The 17,785-nt window shown below is 38.8% G+C and overlaps 1 protein-coding gene across 17 annotated transcripts in view; it reads right to left on the bottom strand.

Moving 5' to 3' along the window:
- GTDC1 (glycosyltransferase like domain containing 1) overlaps nt 1–17,785 on the bottom strand; it is a 434,789-nt gene that overhangs the window by 321,666 nt on the left and 95,338 nt on the right. For 2 of the 17 annotated variants that reach the window (XM_070070979.1, XM_070070974.1), the window contains exon 2: nt 4,035–4,367. The exons of 11 other annotated variants lie outside the window; for them this stretch is intronic. The gene's annotated coding sequence lies outside the window, so the exon portion shown is untranslated. Of the gene's footprint in view, nt 1–4,034; nt 4,368–4,505; nt 4,680–11,153; nt 11,192–11,725; nt 11,788–17,785 lie in introns of those variants that run through there. 4 more of the 17 variants (XM_070070980.1, XM_017342825.3, XM_070070976.1 and 1 more) reach the window with 3 other exon arrangements.

Below are 17,785 nucleotides of genomic sequence, written 5' to 3'. Positions count from 1 at the left end.
GTGTATTATCAGGGGGTATCAAAACAATTTATTTAACACATATTTAAGTGCCCACCATAAACCAGGTACTATCCTGATCACTGAGAATGCAAAGGTAAAAACAGTCAGAGAAGGGTGAAATTTTATACACAATATTTTTAAATGCAAAGTATTGGCCTATAAATTATTATTTCCAAAAGTATGACCAAAAACACAGCTTAAAGGTCAAACACAACTACCTATACCCAATACTAAGATCAAATCTAGATAATAACTTGCCTAAATTTTGATTATGTAGGAACTCTTTTCCCAGGACTGCTTTTGAATGTTAAAAGGGCTTTCTTTATTCTCAGTGACTATAAACTGCTCAGATAGAAAATTTGAGTTCCAGATACTTGAATATATTCCCTGCTTTGAAATAAGTTCTATCCATGCACAGGTTGCTTTAGTAATTAAGGTACCAACAACCCTGCCACCATGAATGAAAAGGGAGGAATTGATTAAAATGATGTTATGTAGGGTGTGTTGCATAGGAGATAGTAGAGACTTGCTTACTTTGTCCTCTGAGGTCAAAATAAACGACTGGAATAGAATGAATGCAATTTAAGGTAGACAATGGAGAAGTTGTGAGGCACCGATTCACCCTACTAAGATACTCTGAGTCATTTCTTCTGTAGATTACAAATTAAAAACATATACAAGTTGCTTTCTTCTAGGGCAGTTTAAGGCAGAACAAGCAGATGTAAAGATAACCTCTTATGTTTCTTTTGGACATGAAATTTTATCACACATAACCATTGCCTGTGTACTGAAAAATATGAAGCTGTCACTCTAAGAATTAAAAGAAATAATATACCCCAAATGCCATCTGAGATAAAATCTGATTCGGTATGCCCTTAGCCAATGAGGCTTCTAAGGATCTCATAGCTCCTTCTTGTAAACCAAAGTCAGTAAAAAAAAGTTATCATAAAAGATTTCTTAAAAAAAAACAAAACAATAAATATTACAAAATATCTTTGTTTAAACGGCAGTCTATGCATTGAGTTAAAAGAAATCATATTATTCTTGGGATAACTTACATATAATGAGCATTGGTATTAAACTATTTTGAGTATTTTCTTAAATAACTGAAGAGTAGGGGGCTGGCGCTGTGGTAAAGCCACCGCCTGCAGTGTCGGCATCACATACAGGCACTGGTTCAAGTCTCAGCTTACAGGACTCATCTTCCAATCTAGCTCTCTGCTATGGCCTGGGAAAGAAATAAAAGATGGCCCAAGTCCTTGGGACCCTGCACCCACGTGGGAGACCTGCAGGAAGCTCCTGGCTCCCGGCTTCGGATCAACGCACATCCAGCCATTGCGGCGAACTGGGGAGTGAACCAGCTGATGGCAGACCTCTCTCTGCATCTCCTTTTCTCTCTGTGTAACTCTTTCAAGTAAATAAATAAATCTTTAAAAAAAAAAAATAGCTGAAGAGAAGCAATAAAGAGGGGAGGTGTGAGATTAGAAAGAGCGGAGACCTATCACCTGAAGGTGTAAATAACATTTTTAAGTTTTGTGAGCCATTTAAAATATCTTCAGAATATATGAAAGATCACAAGATAACAGCATTTTTTAAAGACAGGGAAGGCTCCCCTACCCCTTTGTCACTAAATTATCTTTCCCTCAAACCATCTTTGAAATAATTTAATTGAAGTTGTCTTGGAAATCATAAACAATTCTACATAACATTCCACAGACACTCACAAATTCATTCATTCATTCTTTCACAAAGTGCTAACTGAGAATTGATATCTAGTCTCTACACTAAATGCCCCAGTGAAGAGTTTCTGTCCTCACCAGACACATAGCATCATAATACCAACACGTATACAGGTGAAAAGTGTTCATAAGGGAACCAACAGTGAGTGACTATATAAACCAACTACCCACAGAGTTCAAAGATCCTGGCAACTACCTATGCAAAGGAACCAGGAAGTACAGCAGATACTCAACACTACTCCAAGTCTCCTTTTCTACCAGAAAACTAAAATACATTTTCAAGAGACAGTAATTGCTATGATTTGAATATTCAGTGTTACCAAAAGTCATGTATTATTTTTTTATTTGACAGGTAGAGATATAGACAGTGAGAGAGAGAGAGACAGAGAGAAAGGTCTAGCTTCCACTGGCTCACTCCCTAAATGGCTGCTATGGCCAGTGCTGTGCCAATCCAAAGCCAGGAGCCAGGTGCTTCCTCCTGGTCTCCCATGTGGGTGAAGGAGCCCAAGCAATTGGGCCATCCTCCACTGCCCTTCCGGGACACAGCAGAGAGCTGGACTAGAAGAGGAGCAACCAGGACTAGAACCCAGCCCCAACCTGGGATGCCAGCACCGCAGGCGGAGGATTAACCAAGTGAGCCATGGCGCCGGCCCCAAAAGTCATGTATTAAAGAGAGGGTCGCCAGGATTGCACTACTGAGAAATGGTGGAATCTTTAGGAAGTGAGGACTGGTGAGGAGACTGTTGGGACACTGCAGGCATGCCCTCAGAAGCTGGTCCTCGGGTGACCTGTTGAGTTCTAGTGAGTGGGTTGTCATATGAACCTGAATTTGGGCCAACTGACTCTGCTTCTTGACTTGCCACGTTTTCCTTTTTATATATGTGCTCTACCATCCGCCATAGGCCAGAGCCATGCTGCTTGCATTCTGAGCCTCCAAAACTATGAGCTAAATATACCTTTCTTTCCTTCATACACAGTCTGTCTTGGGTTCGTCAAGATTGCAGCAAAAGTTAATACAGTTACATGACACATTTGGGCATCCATGTGAGCGGCATCCATTTTTAAAGAAAGGAAAAAAAAAAAAAAGACAGCTTCCCATGAGAAGGTTTCTGAGCACTCCCTTTGTTGTTCTTCCTACTTGAAAGTAAACACAATTTTTAGAGGTGCAAAAGTCACCAGCGTAATAAGAGGCAAGGCTTACATGCTAAGAGTGGCAGAGAAGAGGTTACCTGGATTCGTGATGGCATCGGTTCCCTGTGACACACAACAAATAAAATCACGACCCCTCCAGTCATTTTCAGTAAGCTGTTCTAATATTAAAATCCAGAATCATTTTTACCACTAAAAGAAAATGATATGGTCTGAATATGATACGGTTCTCAAACTCACGCAGGTGGTTAAGTCCCACAATCATAAGCTGATGGTACTAAGAGTGGAGAAATTTAATCCAATGATGGTGTCTAGGAGGTGGACCCACTGGGAGGCCCCTGGGTCACTGGGGGGATGTCCTTGGAAGACAGTTTTCTCACCAGGGTTGCCTGTAGACTGAGTCAGGCTCAGTGCTTTCTCAGCATCCTAGCTCCCCATGAGATCATTTTTCTGTACTCTCTCAGCTGCTGCCGTCCTCTTGGTCTCATCAGTTGACTAAACCAATAGGGTCTAATTGGTCTTGGACTGGAGATGTCCAGATCCATGAGCTGAAATAAACCTCCTTCCCTTCTCAGTAGTTTGTCTTAGGTGTGTCATTGTAGCCACACACGGCTAACTGCTACATAAACAAGAGCAAAGAGGAGACACTTGAATTAGACTAACTATGGCACCTCCTTTCTTGATTTAGATCTTCCTAGCCAGCAGAAGTAAAAACAGTTGTGAATTCATATTTCTATCATGTAGCTACAATGTTTGGTAATCTGGATTACTCTTTTAAAATGGTCAAATTCCTCCATGGTCTGCTATTTCTTACATAGTCATTATACTATTTTTTTTTCTTTTCTAACTGGAACTTTTAATCTTCCAACTCTATAAATCAACATTTTATAGTGTATATATATATATATATATGTATGTATATACATACATATGTGTATATACACACACATATCACATGTACATATCATTCATACACATTTTATATATACATATCACATACACATATTCATGTACGCATACATAAAAACCTGAAGGTCACAAAGAAAGGGAGAAGGAAGGAAAATGGAGACAGAAAAGGAAGGAGAGTTTTAATTTATTTGAGAATATAAACCATGGTTTTCAATTTTGTGAGCACTTCAAAACTACCTTAAGAATAAATGGAGGGGCCGGCGCTGCGGCTCACTAGGCTAATCCTCCGTCTGCGGCGCCGGCACACCGGGTTCTAGTCCTGGTCGGGGTGCCAGATTCTGTCCCAGTTGCGCCTCTTCCAGGCCAGCTCTCTGCTGTGGCCTGGGAATGCAGTGGAGGATGGTCCAAGTCCTTGGGCCCTGCACCCCATGGGAGACCAGGAGAAGCACCTGGCTCCTGGCTTCGGATCAGCACAGTGCACCGGCTGCAGCGGCCATTGGAGGGTGAACCAACGGCAAAAGGAAGACCTTTCTCTCTGTCTCTCTGTCTCTCTCTCACTGTCCACTCTGCCTGTCAAAAAAAAAAAAAAAAAAAAGAGTAAATGGAAGGGCCAGTGTTGTGGTATAGTGGATTAAGCTGCTACCTGCAATGCTGGCATTCCACAAGTCCTGTAAGCTCTATTTCTGATCCAACTCCTTACTAACACACCTGGAAAAGCAGTGTAAGATGACTCAAGTGCTTAGGCCCCTTGCACACATGTGGGAGTCCTGGATGGATCTGCTGGCTTCTGGCTTCAGCCTTGCCTTGTTGTAGCCCCTGCAGGCATTAAGGGAGTGAACCAGCAGATGGAAGATCTCCATCTCCCTCTCTCTCCCTGTAATTCTGTATTTCAAATAAATAGTTTAGAAAAAGAACAAATGCAAGATCACAAGATAACAGTAATGCTTTAAATACAGAAGATTCCCACCCCCCACATACACATTTGAAATGAGTGACTCTGTTTTTGAAGTTTTCTAAATTAAAAAGTCTATATCCCTGCAGATGCTTCGCATATAATGCACCAGCGGCATTATTATATTGTTAGTATTCCATCCATCTCTAGGCATCTCCCCAAGGTAATAGTCATTCTGTATGTTCATTTCTCTTGGACAAGTTTTAAATGTGTACTCTTCTTGGGATAATTTCTATTGTATGGTATTGAAGAGATTCATTAATTTCCATCACCATCTACTCCATACATCACATATACTTTTTCTGCCTCTTTTGTTCAGATATATTTTAATGTGGCCATTCAAGGGAAAATTACACATTCCAACAACATTTGAGTTCCTCTCAGTTACCCTTCCAGTGGTTCAGGGTACTGACAGAGTAAAGACTCGCGTGCTTCACAAGCTCTCCTTTTCTGCCCCCATTTGGGAGGATTTCAACTTCAACTCCCTTGTGCCAAAAAGCAGTGGGTAAGGTCGAATGCTCTTCACTAACAGTAGCTGACTTTGGAAGGAAGGAGACAGAGTTAGGAGAAATCACTCACTCCAGCTTATAAAGAATCTTAGCATATGGGGTAAGCAATCTCGTACCCTATTTTCCTAAAATAGAATTAGGGAACCATAACAGGTCGGGGGTGGAAAAAAGAAAGGGAAAGGAAAAAGAATTAGAAATTTTTCACTTGTATCTGAGTATAGGCCATACTTAAAAGGGTGAAATTACTGAAAGTTATGTAGCCCTGAATTCTCACTGAGGTTAAAAAACAAAAAACCTACATATGCACAAAACCTGTAGTTTATATATTCCTTAGCATTGTTCATAGGTAGGCATTTCCTCTTTAAAAATAGATGAAAGCTACATTCTTTTCTTCTTCAGACTGCAAGAATGGAAGAAATAAGGATAATAAGCATAGTCGAATAGCATAAATGCTTTCATTTTAAAACTATATTCAAAGACAATTTACAACAGTGCATGTGACCTCAAAAGAATATTCAGGGAATAAATGGTCTCCTTTGTTTACAATACCGTTCCAATTTCAATTTCATCTTCAGTTATCGCCTTTAAAACAAATATATCTGGGGTCCTTACATGATATGAAGTCCTTTTTCTCAGGCCCACTTTTATTTGTTATCTTTTTAGGTGCACTAAAGATTGAGTTTACAATAAACTGAACAGACAGCGTACAAAAGGCTTTTAGAACTATACCATATGGTCCAGGGAAGGGAACAATCTGGACGATCCCCGTTTCAATCTGCAAGCTTGTCCACCTCTATAACACATTATACCACTGTAATAAAATATTAAGATAGAAACGTAAAAGCGAAAATAGTCTATCTTTGGCTTACCAGGCAACCATCCTTCTGACAATTTGCTGGTAAACTTAATAAACATTTACTTTAATTTATATCCTGAGATTTTGTATGCAATGCCAGGCATACAAACCTAGACCACTATTCAATAGAAACAATATTTCAGCAGGGATATGTGTGGGTATTCAACTTATGCTTCAGAAATTTAGAAGGAAAAAAAAAAAAACCTTTTTACGGGGGCTTATTGGCAGGGGCTGATGTAACAGATGACACATTCTTGGAAATCAAATAAAAGCAATAGGGAAATACCCATTGTTGTCTGGAGAAGGCCTAATCACATGGACACAGCTGGAACCAATGTAGATCATTCATTAATAAAATTGTATTGTAGTAGCCACTTTTTGATGCATTTCAATTGCTGCTGTAGCCAAATCCCTGAATTTCTTTGTTTGATGTTAGTAAGATTGTTTTAATGGGAAATATGAGAAGATTTAGGATAGCAAAAAGAAAAAAAAATGTTCTCATGCTAAAAATGAGACTAGCTCAAAAAGCTAAATGTCACTTTACCTTGCAATCTACTTACACTATCAGCAGCTTAAAATATGCAGTGTAAACCTGAAAAGGGGGAACTCATATGGTACTATAGATAAAAAGTGAGCAGTGTGAGATGCCACAGAAAACATATGAGATATTTGTGAAAGTATTCTACAGAATGATAATATAAGATGTCAGGGAATGGGAGAAATTAAAATGTATTGACAATTAGGAGGGGGAATCAAACAACTGAATTAACACAGATCCTTCCATGCAATGTTTCTATTGAATTTCGACACTAATGTATGCACCATGACACTAAAGTATATATGTTCTTTAAGGGAAGACTACTCATCTTTTTAACCACATAAACTTAGAAATCGCTACTTGTTATTATGTCACCAATATTTGATATCAAATAAGATACTAAAATCACATCCCCAAGAATTATGCCAAAAAGCTAGACTGATACTCACATGAAATAAAGTACTAGTTATTATAATAAACTTAGTACATAATGTAATAAAATCCTAGTTAAAATAATAAACTTAATCTTTATATAGTTTTGCTTACTAAATTTGCTTTTCCCTGTCTCCACAAATGTACTAATTAAGTTACTACATCATAATTTCTGAAAACTGTATAATATCAAACAATAAAGATACAATAGCTTTGCTATGTGTTCTGAATTAAACAAAACTTCAGAAATTATTGCCTAGAAAAATGAAAACTTCTACAGCATTTAATAAAAAAATTGCTGAAACATTATTTCTCTGATGACTCTGTGTATAGTTAGAATAAATAAATAAATAGGACAATCATGCAGTATTACCAAGTCACTGAAAGATATATTCCTACCACAGACAAAAATAAAAAGCTTAATTGCAAACACAAATTATACTTCTGCAAAAAAATGCATTTAAAGCCCATGAATAATATTTAATATGCAATGAACTTTATTAATATATGTGAAAATACAGAATGAAGAGTTTTTGTCTGTATTCTTTAATCATCAATTCTAGTATTATCAGACCTAGGCATAGAAAATTCAATATAGAAATTCATGGACTTAACCAGACCAAAGGAAAAAAACCTTTACTGGCATTCCTTCTTGAAACTGTTGTAACTCAGAAGCTTAAAATATTGACCTAAAAATTTAATTAATATAACTGAACAAGCATCCCACCTACATTCTGTTTAGCAATTCTGCAGGAAAAAATGCCACTGAACTCAAGTTTAAAAAGACAGCACTGAGGGGAATGGGAAATCATAGCATTTATTACATGTGCATTATACACACACATACACACACACACACACACAAAGCAATTTCAGAATCTGTTTGTTTTGCTAGTGTAATGAGACAATATGTTGCTGAACCTGTTTTTGAATGACAGAAAATAACAGGTGAGTTTATTTAATGCATATTTCTGATATACCTGTGTTTTACAAATCCTTTCAATGATTTTAAAATATTGTCTAAATGTTAGCCTCCAGGAAAAAAAACAAATGTTAGATTGCACAATTTTACCTTAATGTATCCATAATAAATGTATTTCCTAGTATACATGGCATATAAAAATGTTTCACATTAATAATTCTAACACGAACTACTGTTTATTTTCTTTTCAGTCACATTTGTTACAGTTACAAAAATACATGTTTTTCCTCCCAAAGCAATTCTTCTATTGCCAAAAATCACTGACAATTTTTAAAATAAAAATCAGTCAAAATAATATCAATTTCCTAAAAAATACATTCTATCAAACTACTCTTATCTTGATTGCAAAACATTAATTTTTAAAATAGATCACTTGAAAGTAAATCATTTGCTTCTGCTTAATACAACGGAGAACACATTTACATTTTGAGGAACATTCTACGAAATTTCACAGAATGCTTGCTCATAGTGAAAAATCTAGTCTCCTGCTCAAATCACCTCCATTTAAAACTCATACTGCCACATGTTCACACCCCTTCAAATACTAGGTCACTAACTGTAATTCAGTGAGAATTGGGAAACTTCACTGCACTTCAACATTTTACCTTGCATTCTGATTTCAAAGGAAACATTTTAAATGTGCATCCTTCATTTTAATGGAAGTTCACTTGCTTATCTGGCAACACTTATCAGGCATTCTAAAAATGAGCATTCAATTTGTAAAAGATATGAACTGACCCTGAGTTTTAGACAAAAATAGAAAACAATGGCAGACTTTTTGGTCTCAACAAGAGATACCCTGACATAAAAATCCATATAAAGAAGTAAATATTACACAAAATTTTCCTTTCAAATAATAAGTCATGAAGCAGACAAATTCTAACTTATCAAAAAAACAATGTCAACATGACCAAAGTTAGCAGTACTCAGAAGGGCTTTTTGCAAAGTGTGGCAAAAATGCAACTGTAAAGGAAATCTCTAAGAAAGTTGGAAAAGGCTAATTTAAAACAAGCTTCTGTAAGGAACAATGCCACTTACTAAATGTGAAAGTTGTGGGGAGAATGATATTTCTATCTCAGGGAAAAAAAAAATTGTTTTTCACAATAGAAGTCTGAGTGAAGAAGGAGGGAGACAAGAGCAAAAAGAAATGGTCTAGGTGGGAAAGACCAAGGTTATTTGCCTTCCTTCACTGATACTGTGAGGGTAGACCCTCTGCCTCACATAAACCAATGCCAGATTCAAGCCTCACAAAACATTTTGGCTGCAAGCCTGTAACAGTGCCAGGCTGTTTGTTATTTCTGTGCTAGACTCCCTCAATTGAGACAGTGTGGGATTGTCACTTTGATGAACATAGAGAACAAAGAATAATATAGTAATGGGGGGGGGGGGGGACCTTTAGACAGGTTAGTGTTTTGTTTTCTTTGACAAATCTTGAAAAGATCCAAGAAACAAAACTGATGCTAAAGAATGTACTGACTGCCTAACAAAATTAAGGTTGAGTACAATATTGTCAACAGTTTAAAATGTGAAAAATTAGCATTCAAAAAAATCAAACTTCAAAAGGGTCTAAGTTGCTTAGTTACCTGTTTAAGAGGTCAGAGGCCAAGAAATACACAATTCACAATCACATAATCTTATTTAACATCTGACAGTAAGAAGACAGACCATAAAATCTGGCAAACAAAAAAGAACTAATATAATTTTTAGGTCACTATTCAGAAAGAACTGTGTCAGCTGCTATCTGACCTTGATTTCTCCACAATTAAATAATCTGATGAAAATATTATAACATTCTGAATCTGAATACTTCACGCCTTCCCATGGAAAGAGGTGGTAAATGATAAAAAATGCTTAAAGGATTAAACCACAAATCATCTAGAAAGTTGTCACAGCTACAAACAGGAAAACCGTCTCTTCTATCCTATTCAATTCTGTACTAGAAGCAAAGCTAACACAAATGATAAAGCCGAGTGTGTGCTGTTGCAACCTTCAACTAAATAAACCATCTGAATCTGATGACTAAAAACACCAATAAGCCATTAGCTCCTAGAGGTATGACCTTTTTCTCTCTAATGCAAAAGATAAGTGGAGGTAGAGGTCCATTTTCTACAAACCAAATGAAAAGCAAGAATGAACTGTGACAAGCCCAGATCCCATGCTGGCATAGTTTACACCAAGCTCAGCATCATGTAGAAGCAGTATGCTTCTCCCTGCCAATCAGGGAGGGGGAGAAGTTGTACAACTTATACAGTGTTGATAAATAACACCAAAGGTCTACTAGTCCCTTCCTCCCGCATATCTCTATTGAATCAGCTGTTTAAAAGAAGACCTATGGCTGTTGCAGAAATAGCAAGAACTAAAGCAGTAGCCTCAGATGTTACACATGGAAGCATGGAGCATTTACCACCTGAGCCTATCTAATTTCCGACAAAATGATCCCCTGCCCAGTTTTGTTCATGGCCACAGAATCTGACAGCAAGTCACGATCAGTGCTGGGAGAGGCAGTGGGGGAGTGAGAATGTGGTGAAGAAACCCAGGGAGAACAGTAGCCAAACTTCAAACAATACACAGCTTCTCTTACTATTCAAATTAGACTCCCTTCACAACCCTTTGGGATAGCAAAAGCTGTGGTAAAGGGTTCAGGTACAATGATTTACTTTGGGTGGCAAGGCTAAGCCTGCCATGTACTTAAAGAATGGATTATTTTGCTCTTCATTGTTCTCCTTTTACATTTTCCTTTCTCTCCTCTAGGACATATTGCTGATGCTATTACCACATGGGACACTGGTAGTCGTACGAAAGGCATTCATGTATTGCCAAAGTGGTCCAGAGAATGATGTCTGCTGGCTTTCATTCAACAAGAAAGAGGAGGCAAAACCAGGATGCAAAGAAGAATGAAAAGTGTACAAGAAGCCAAGCGATAGGCTGAATTTTCTATATTAATTGTGCAGATGAAATGAGGGAAAAATTGAAGAAATGCAGCCAAGCTAACTCAATTACAAAGAAAGATTAAAGGAGTTAAATGTGTATATCTGGAGGAGGCATTTAACCTAAAGGATAGCATGCCCCAGTCCCACGTCAGAGTACCTGGGTTCGGTTCCAGGCTTCGGCTCCCAATGTAGACCCTGGAAAGCAGCAGTGATGGCTCAGGTCATTGTGTCCCTGCTGCCCATGTGGAAGACCTAGCTTACTCTCCCACTCCCCAGTTTGACCCCAGCCCACCCTAGTCATTGAGGTCACTGGGGAGTGAACCAGCAGATGACAGCTAGCTTGCTCTCTTTTTCTGTCTCTTTATATCCGTGTGTCTCTGTCTCTCTCCCTCTCAAAGAAATAATTTTTAAATGTGTATAGTTGGCTGACAACCAAGAAACAATATGAGAGCTGTCCACAACTCTCCAAAGTATATACATAAAAAGAAGAGTGGGGAATATTTATCTACTACAGAAGTGTGAATATATGAAATAATAAGGTAAAATAAAAATCTGACTTCAAGTAGTAGGGAAATAATCTGGGAAAACCTAAGAAAGCTTGCTTGCTTCCTCCTATTTAGAAACATTGATGATCTCACTGACCCACATTGCAGTAAATGATAGGATATGTCCACGGACCCCAGAGGATGGAACTGACAGAGACAGAAAAATGAAGTCCTATTTGCTTACCTGATGATCCAGATACTCTTTTGTATCCTTCTGTGTGTCCAATCTATCTAATGCAGAGGTACCTGTGAGATCACAGCGAATACAGTTACGATCTTCAAAATAAACCCAGTCTGAATTCTCAATCCTAACCACAACAAGAGCGACTTGGATGAATTAGTCTGGTTCTTAGATAATTCGAAATGGGAGAAGAACATTTAAGAACAGAAGTGTTCTAAGTGATTCTGAAGTTGTTTTTAATCAATAAGACCTTTTCTGGCTTTCCCAAACCAATTATAACTCAAAAATCATAAAAATTCAGATTAGAGGTCCTGCTGTATGGCCTTCCAGAGCCTATGCACTCCTAAATGACATACTCGTATGTAAAATGTGGGTTTTTGTAAGTGGATATGTCTCTGGGAGAAGGTCAGTAGTTTGTCAGATTTACAGAAGGATCCACAATCCAAAAAACTGTCAAAAATCTCTGCTGAGCATTGTCTGAAATCGCAGAGGCAGGTTGGAATACATATGGATAATCAGTCCAGGTTAAAGGTTTCTACCCCAAGGAAACAAGACACTTGTAGGTCTGGGGTAGGTACCTTAAGAACACTGCTTTCTGGGATAGCAATACCTCAGGTTTAAACCTAACTCACATAGCTCAGGGTGCCGGCAAGCCCTCACAGTCTTAAAAAGAACTGAGATGTTACCACACACCCAAGGGCAGATATTGTAACTTTTCCCATTCAGGAGTCAAAGTCTTAGGTATATCAATATGGACAGGGTCGAAACTAACATAGTAACTCATCCAAAAAGGAGCATATATGACAAGCAAAAAAGGAAGAGCTATCAAAGCAATAGGAAACGTGACTCCTGAACAGTGTACAGAACACAGTATTGCAGAATTAGCTAGATATGCCTCTTCAAAGAATTATTTCAAAGAGTAATCACAGAATCAGAATAACCTACATCAGTTAGAAACCAAGTTGCGGGAACCTTCCAACGCACCAATATAAATAAGATAGATAAGCATTTGTAGCCACAGAGAATACCCTGTGCTGGGGACAGTCACCAAAACAAAAAACAAACAAAACCAGAAAAGGGTAAAAGAAAGGCAGAACAGATAGACATCAGGTAAAAAGAGAGAGAAAAAAAATTACCTTTTTAGGTGGCCTGTTTCAAATAATGATCATGCAGTACATTCTTTCCAAAAATAATTTATTTAGACATTCACCTACCAAGCATCCACCAGGTACTGTGGTTAGGGCTGAGAATTCAGCAGTGAACAAGGCAAACAGAGGCCTGCCCTGCTGGAGCTTAATTTCAGGGAGCGGAGGAAGGATGCGGGGAGACAAGCAAGAATATCAGCAATATCATTTCAATTTATGAGACACAATATGAAAGAAATAAACCAGAATGTGGCCAAGGCATGAGATGATAGCCTATATCTCTCTAGTACATCACAGAGATCTTCACTCTGATTATCAAAGTCAGTTGGAGGTTTAGAGAATTGAGACCAACAAGGTACCACAGAAACAGCTAGTCAGTCCTTATATTTCACAGATGAACACAGGATAACTATTCTGGAAGACAAGGAATCACAACCTCCTCATTCCACATTCCAAATACACACACCTACACTGAATGATGACTTTATGATCTACACTCTACCTTTAGAGGACAAATCAGAGAACAAGGAACTGTATCTCTTAAAAACCTGACTGAGGACACTATATATTTTGTGTACTTAATACAAAGAACCACATTCTTGCCAAGTTCCATTCAATTAAAGAATTTTGCATTTTGCTTCTACAAATTTGATCAATTTTTGCCATCAAAATGGGCGGGGGGGTGGAACATGGCAGTTAATCTTCAAGAAGGATTTCAATAATTCTCAACTCTTCCATGCTTTCGTATTAAGTCTTTCCCGCATTTCATGGTTGGTCTGAATGATCAACAGAATGTAGTGAAAGTGATAGTGTCTACTCGAAATAGGATCCTACAGATTTCCTCTTTTTTTCTCTTGGATCACTCATTGTGGAGGAAACCAGCTGCCAGCTGCCACGTTAAGGACACTCATGCCAGCAGTCACATAGCCTCTTTCCAAAGAGTCAGAATCAACCTAATAACCATGTGAGTGAGCAATCTTCTAAGTATATCCTTCAGGTTAGTCGAATATCCAGATGACAGTCACCTTGGCTGCCATCTTGACAGCAATTCATGAGAGACCAAGAGACAGAACCACACAGCCTGCACACCATTCCTTCTAGCATGCTGTCTAACTCCTTATATTCCAGGGGCTCAAAACCTGAAAACTACATTTCCAGATGTTCTTGTATCTTGCCTTCCACAGAGGACACAGCTTTAACAAAATCTGTGCAAGATATGGAAAACATGGTGATAGCCAATATTAAGAGTGCAGTGAAGGCATTTCATTCTGGGACAATCATATAAATATTCCACTAAATAATTCCTAGTACCAACTTCTAAGCTCCAAGTAGCAGTGGGCTTTCTACTAGGATAGTATCATGGTGTTACTCTTGTGCTGTTCATAGCTATTAACAGTCAAGTTTGCTTCATTGGCATTTTTGAAAATAAAATACCATGTTACATATCTCTGTATGTTTAAACTAGCTCACTGCCTGTAACTCAAAGCAACTGTTGCCTGTAATTGACTATGCAACTAATAATCCACTCTATCATCCACAAATTTTCCTATCTTGTACCAGGAGCACTCCTATCATCCTCTTCTTTTGTATTACTAATCCCTTTATGTGAGCAATGGATCCTATTCACTTATGACATATCGAGGCACTTGCTCCATCCGTTTTCTCCTTTTTCTCTATCTTCAGTCTTTTCCTTTCCACTAGCTCTTCAAACATATTTCTTTCAACTCTATCAACTATTCCTGTCAAGCTTCATAAAATAATAACATTAGCTTATTATCTTTTCTCTGACTTCCAATCAATGCTCAAATTACCACAACATGGCTCCCTTAGCCATTCTCACTCTACTGAAATAGCTATTGCTAAGGTTAGCAAGAACCAACCAATTTTCTACTTTCAGTTCTTACTTGATGAGACTGTGCCATTGGTTTCCAGAGCAAAATCCTCATGCAGCTCTCCTGTGGCCTCTGATTTCTCTATCTTACCTCTAGTTCCCTTTCCAGAAAATCTCTAGGACTTTATCAATAGGGAAATTATGGTTTCATTGGGTCCCTAGATTCAGGACTTGAATTCCATCTATATATTGATAGATCGTTCCCAAATCTAAAATACTCATACCTTTCTTTTCAAACCATAAACATAATTTGTATCTACCCATTTGATACATCTAGCTTTATCAACTGTCACAAAGCACCACTAATAACCTCCTTAACTTAAAGAGATCACTTCAAAAGTAGCTTGAGTTGACCAATACCATTAGGAAAATATGCATACTGAGAACTTGAAATGTGGCTTTTCTGAATTGAGATGTACTATAAATTTAAATGCAAAATGAGTTTCAAATACAATGCAAAATATATGAAAGCAAAATATCTCAACATATTTATATTGATTATATATTAAAATAATAATTGAGATACACTCAGTTAAATGAAAACGTATTAGTGGGCCGGTGCCGCGGCTCAACAGGCTAATCCTCCGTCTTGCGGCGCCGGCACACCGGGTTCTGGTCCCAGTCAGGGCGCCAGATTCTGTCCCAGTTGCGCCTCTTCCAGGCCAGCTCTCTGCTGTGGCCAGGGAATGCAGTGGAGGATGGTCCAAGTCCTTGGGCCCTGCACCCCATGGGAGACCAGGAGAAGCACCTGGCTCCTGGCTTTGGATCACCGCGGTGCGCCGGCCGCGGCGGCCATTGGAGGGTGAACCAACGGTAAAGGAAGACCTTTCTCTCTGTCTCTCTCACTGTCCACTCTGCCTATCAAAAAAAAATAAAAATAAAATAATAAAAAAAAGGAAACGTATTAGTAAAATTGAGATGAGTATTGTAGCACAACAGGCTATGACAGAGCATCCCATGATAGAGTACCTGGGAATGAGTCCCACGTGCACTTCTGGTCCAGCTTCCTGCTAATGCACATGCTGTGAGGCAGCAGGTGATGGTCAAGTACTTGAGTTCCTGCCACCCATGTAGGAGACCTGAATGGAGTTTTGGCCCTAGGTTCATCCTGGCCCAGCCAGCCCTAGGATGCAGCAGTGATTTGGGGGGTGAACTAGCAGATGGATGATTTCTCTCTCTCTCTCTCTCTCTCTCTTTCTCTCTCCATCCTACCCCCATCACCAGCCTCACCTGTTGCTCTGCCACTCAAACACATTAAAAATTAATAATATCCAATATATATTAGTAAAAGTATAACTTCTTTATGTTTTAATTTATTTTTATTTTTTTGAAAGGCATAAATATAGAAAGAGTTCTCCCATCCTCTGAGTCACTCCACAAATGCATGCAACAGCCACTGGTGGGCCATGCTGAAGCCAGAAGCCTGAAAGCCAAATACCTGCTACCTCTCACAGTATACATGAAGAGCAGAGACAGGCCTCAAACCGAGACAGAGAAAAAGGTCTTCCTTTGCCGTTGGTTCACCCTCCAATGGCCGCCGCGGCTGGCGCGCTGTGGCCAGCGCACCGCGCTGATCCGATGGCAGGAGCCAGGTACTTATCCTGGTCTCCCATGGGGTGCAGGGCCCAGTACTTGGGCCATCCTCCACTGCACTCCCTGGCCACAGCAGAGAGCTAGCCTTTAGTTCCAGTATTTTTAAATGTGTAAGTTCAACTAAGACCAGAGTAAGTCAAATTAAATACAACTTCTACCAATACGAATACAAATATAAAACCTCACAGAAAGAGGAAATTTAGAAGCAAAACTAGATAAGTAGAGAATTCAATAATGAAATAATGGAAGAGAACACAAAAAAAGTCTTCTCTGAGCCCAACATGCTCAGATGAGAATCCCTAAAAGGCAGAAGGCCTTACTGTGGACAGCAAAGTGGCAGGGCCTCAGGATGTGGCATGTCTGAGAACCTGCCGAAGAGCTTCATGGCTCTGCATCAGTATGCCGGTGGAGGATGGGGTCAGTTCTTTCCTTTTTTTTTTTAGATTTATTTATTTATTTGAGTTACACAGAAAGAGAGGAGAGGCAGAGAGAGAGAGAAGTCCCATCCACTGGTTTACTCCCCAAATGGCCGCACCGGCTGGAGCTGTGCCAATCCAAAGCCAGGAGCCAGACCTTCTTCTGGGTCTCCCACATGGGTACAGGGACCCAAGCACTTGGGCCATCTTCTACTGCTTTCCCAGGACATAGCAGAGAGCTGGATTGGAAGTGGAGCAGCCATGATTAGAACTGATGCCCATATGGGATGCTGGCACCGCAGGCGGAGGCTTTATCCACTAAGCCACAGCGCCGGTCCCAAGGGGGTCAGTTCTTGAACTGATTTCATGTTGTGAGGGGAAAATCTCATAGAAATTATTCATACCTAAATGATAAGGTTATACAGTTAATATTTTAAATGTGTTTTGGTATTTTGCAAACATCTTTCAAAATGCAGTTATCACATGGTAAATATATAAATATTTGGGCAAAGATAAAAATATTGGTTATATATGAATAAGTATCTCTAGAAGGATATACTAAATAGCTGACAACTTACAACTGGTTTGTGAGTGTCAAGTGACCACAGTATAGTAGAGACAGGGATCTAGAGGGATCTCATATCCTTAGATACTTTGTGGAACTAAGCTAAGTGAATTTAGTAACTATTCAAAAACGTTTTAAAATAGTTTTAAAGTCCAAAATTTAAAATAAATAAAATAATGCTGAATGGTGAAAAATCTGTAAATCTACTTATTCATACCTACATACATGGACAAGGGGCTCTTTGACAATAACAGGTTTATAGAATTTCAGCCTCAATGAATGGATTCTAGCATCCTATCTTCACATAATATCCTTACCCCTGCTCTCTGTACCTCCACCACCAGAGATATATAACCAACATGCATATACAAAGGGCATTTCAAATGCTAGATAATGCTATCTCAGAACCTAAGTGCTTCAAGACATCAAAAACAAAAACTAAAACCAGATATC

Source organism: Oryctolagus cuniculus, chromosome 3, assembly GCF_964237555.1.
Source record: "Oryctolagus cuniculus chromosome 3, mOryCun1.1, whole genome shotgun sequence".
NCBI lineage: Eukaryota > Metazoa > Chordata > Mammalia > Lagomorpha > Leporidae > Oryctolagus > Oryctolagus cuniculus.
The sequence above is the reverse complement of the archived record's forward strand: the minus strand, read 5'-3'. Positions and strand labels throughout refer to the sequence as shown.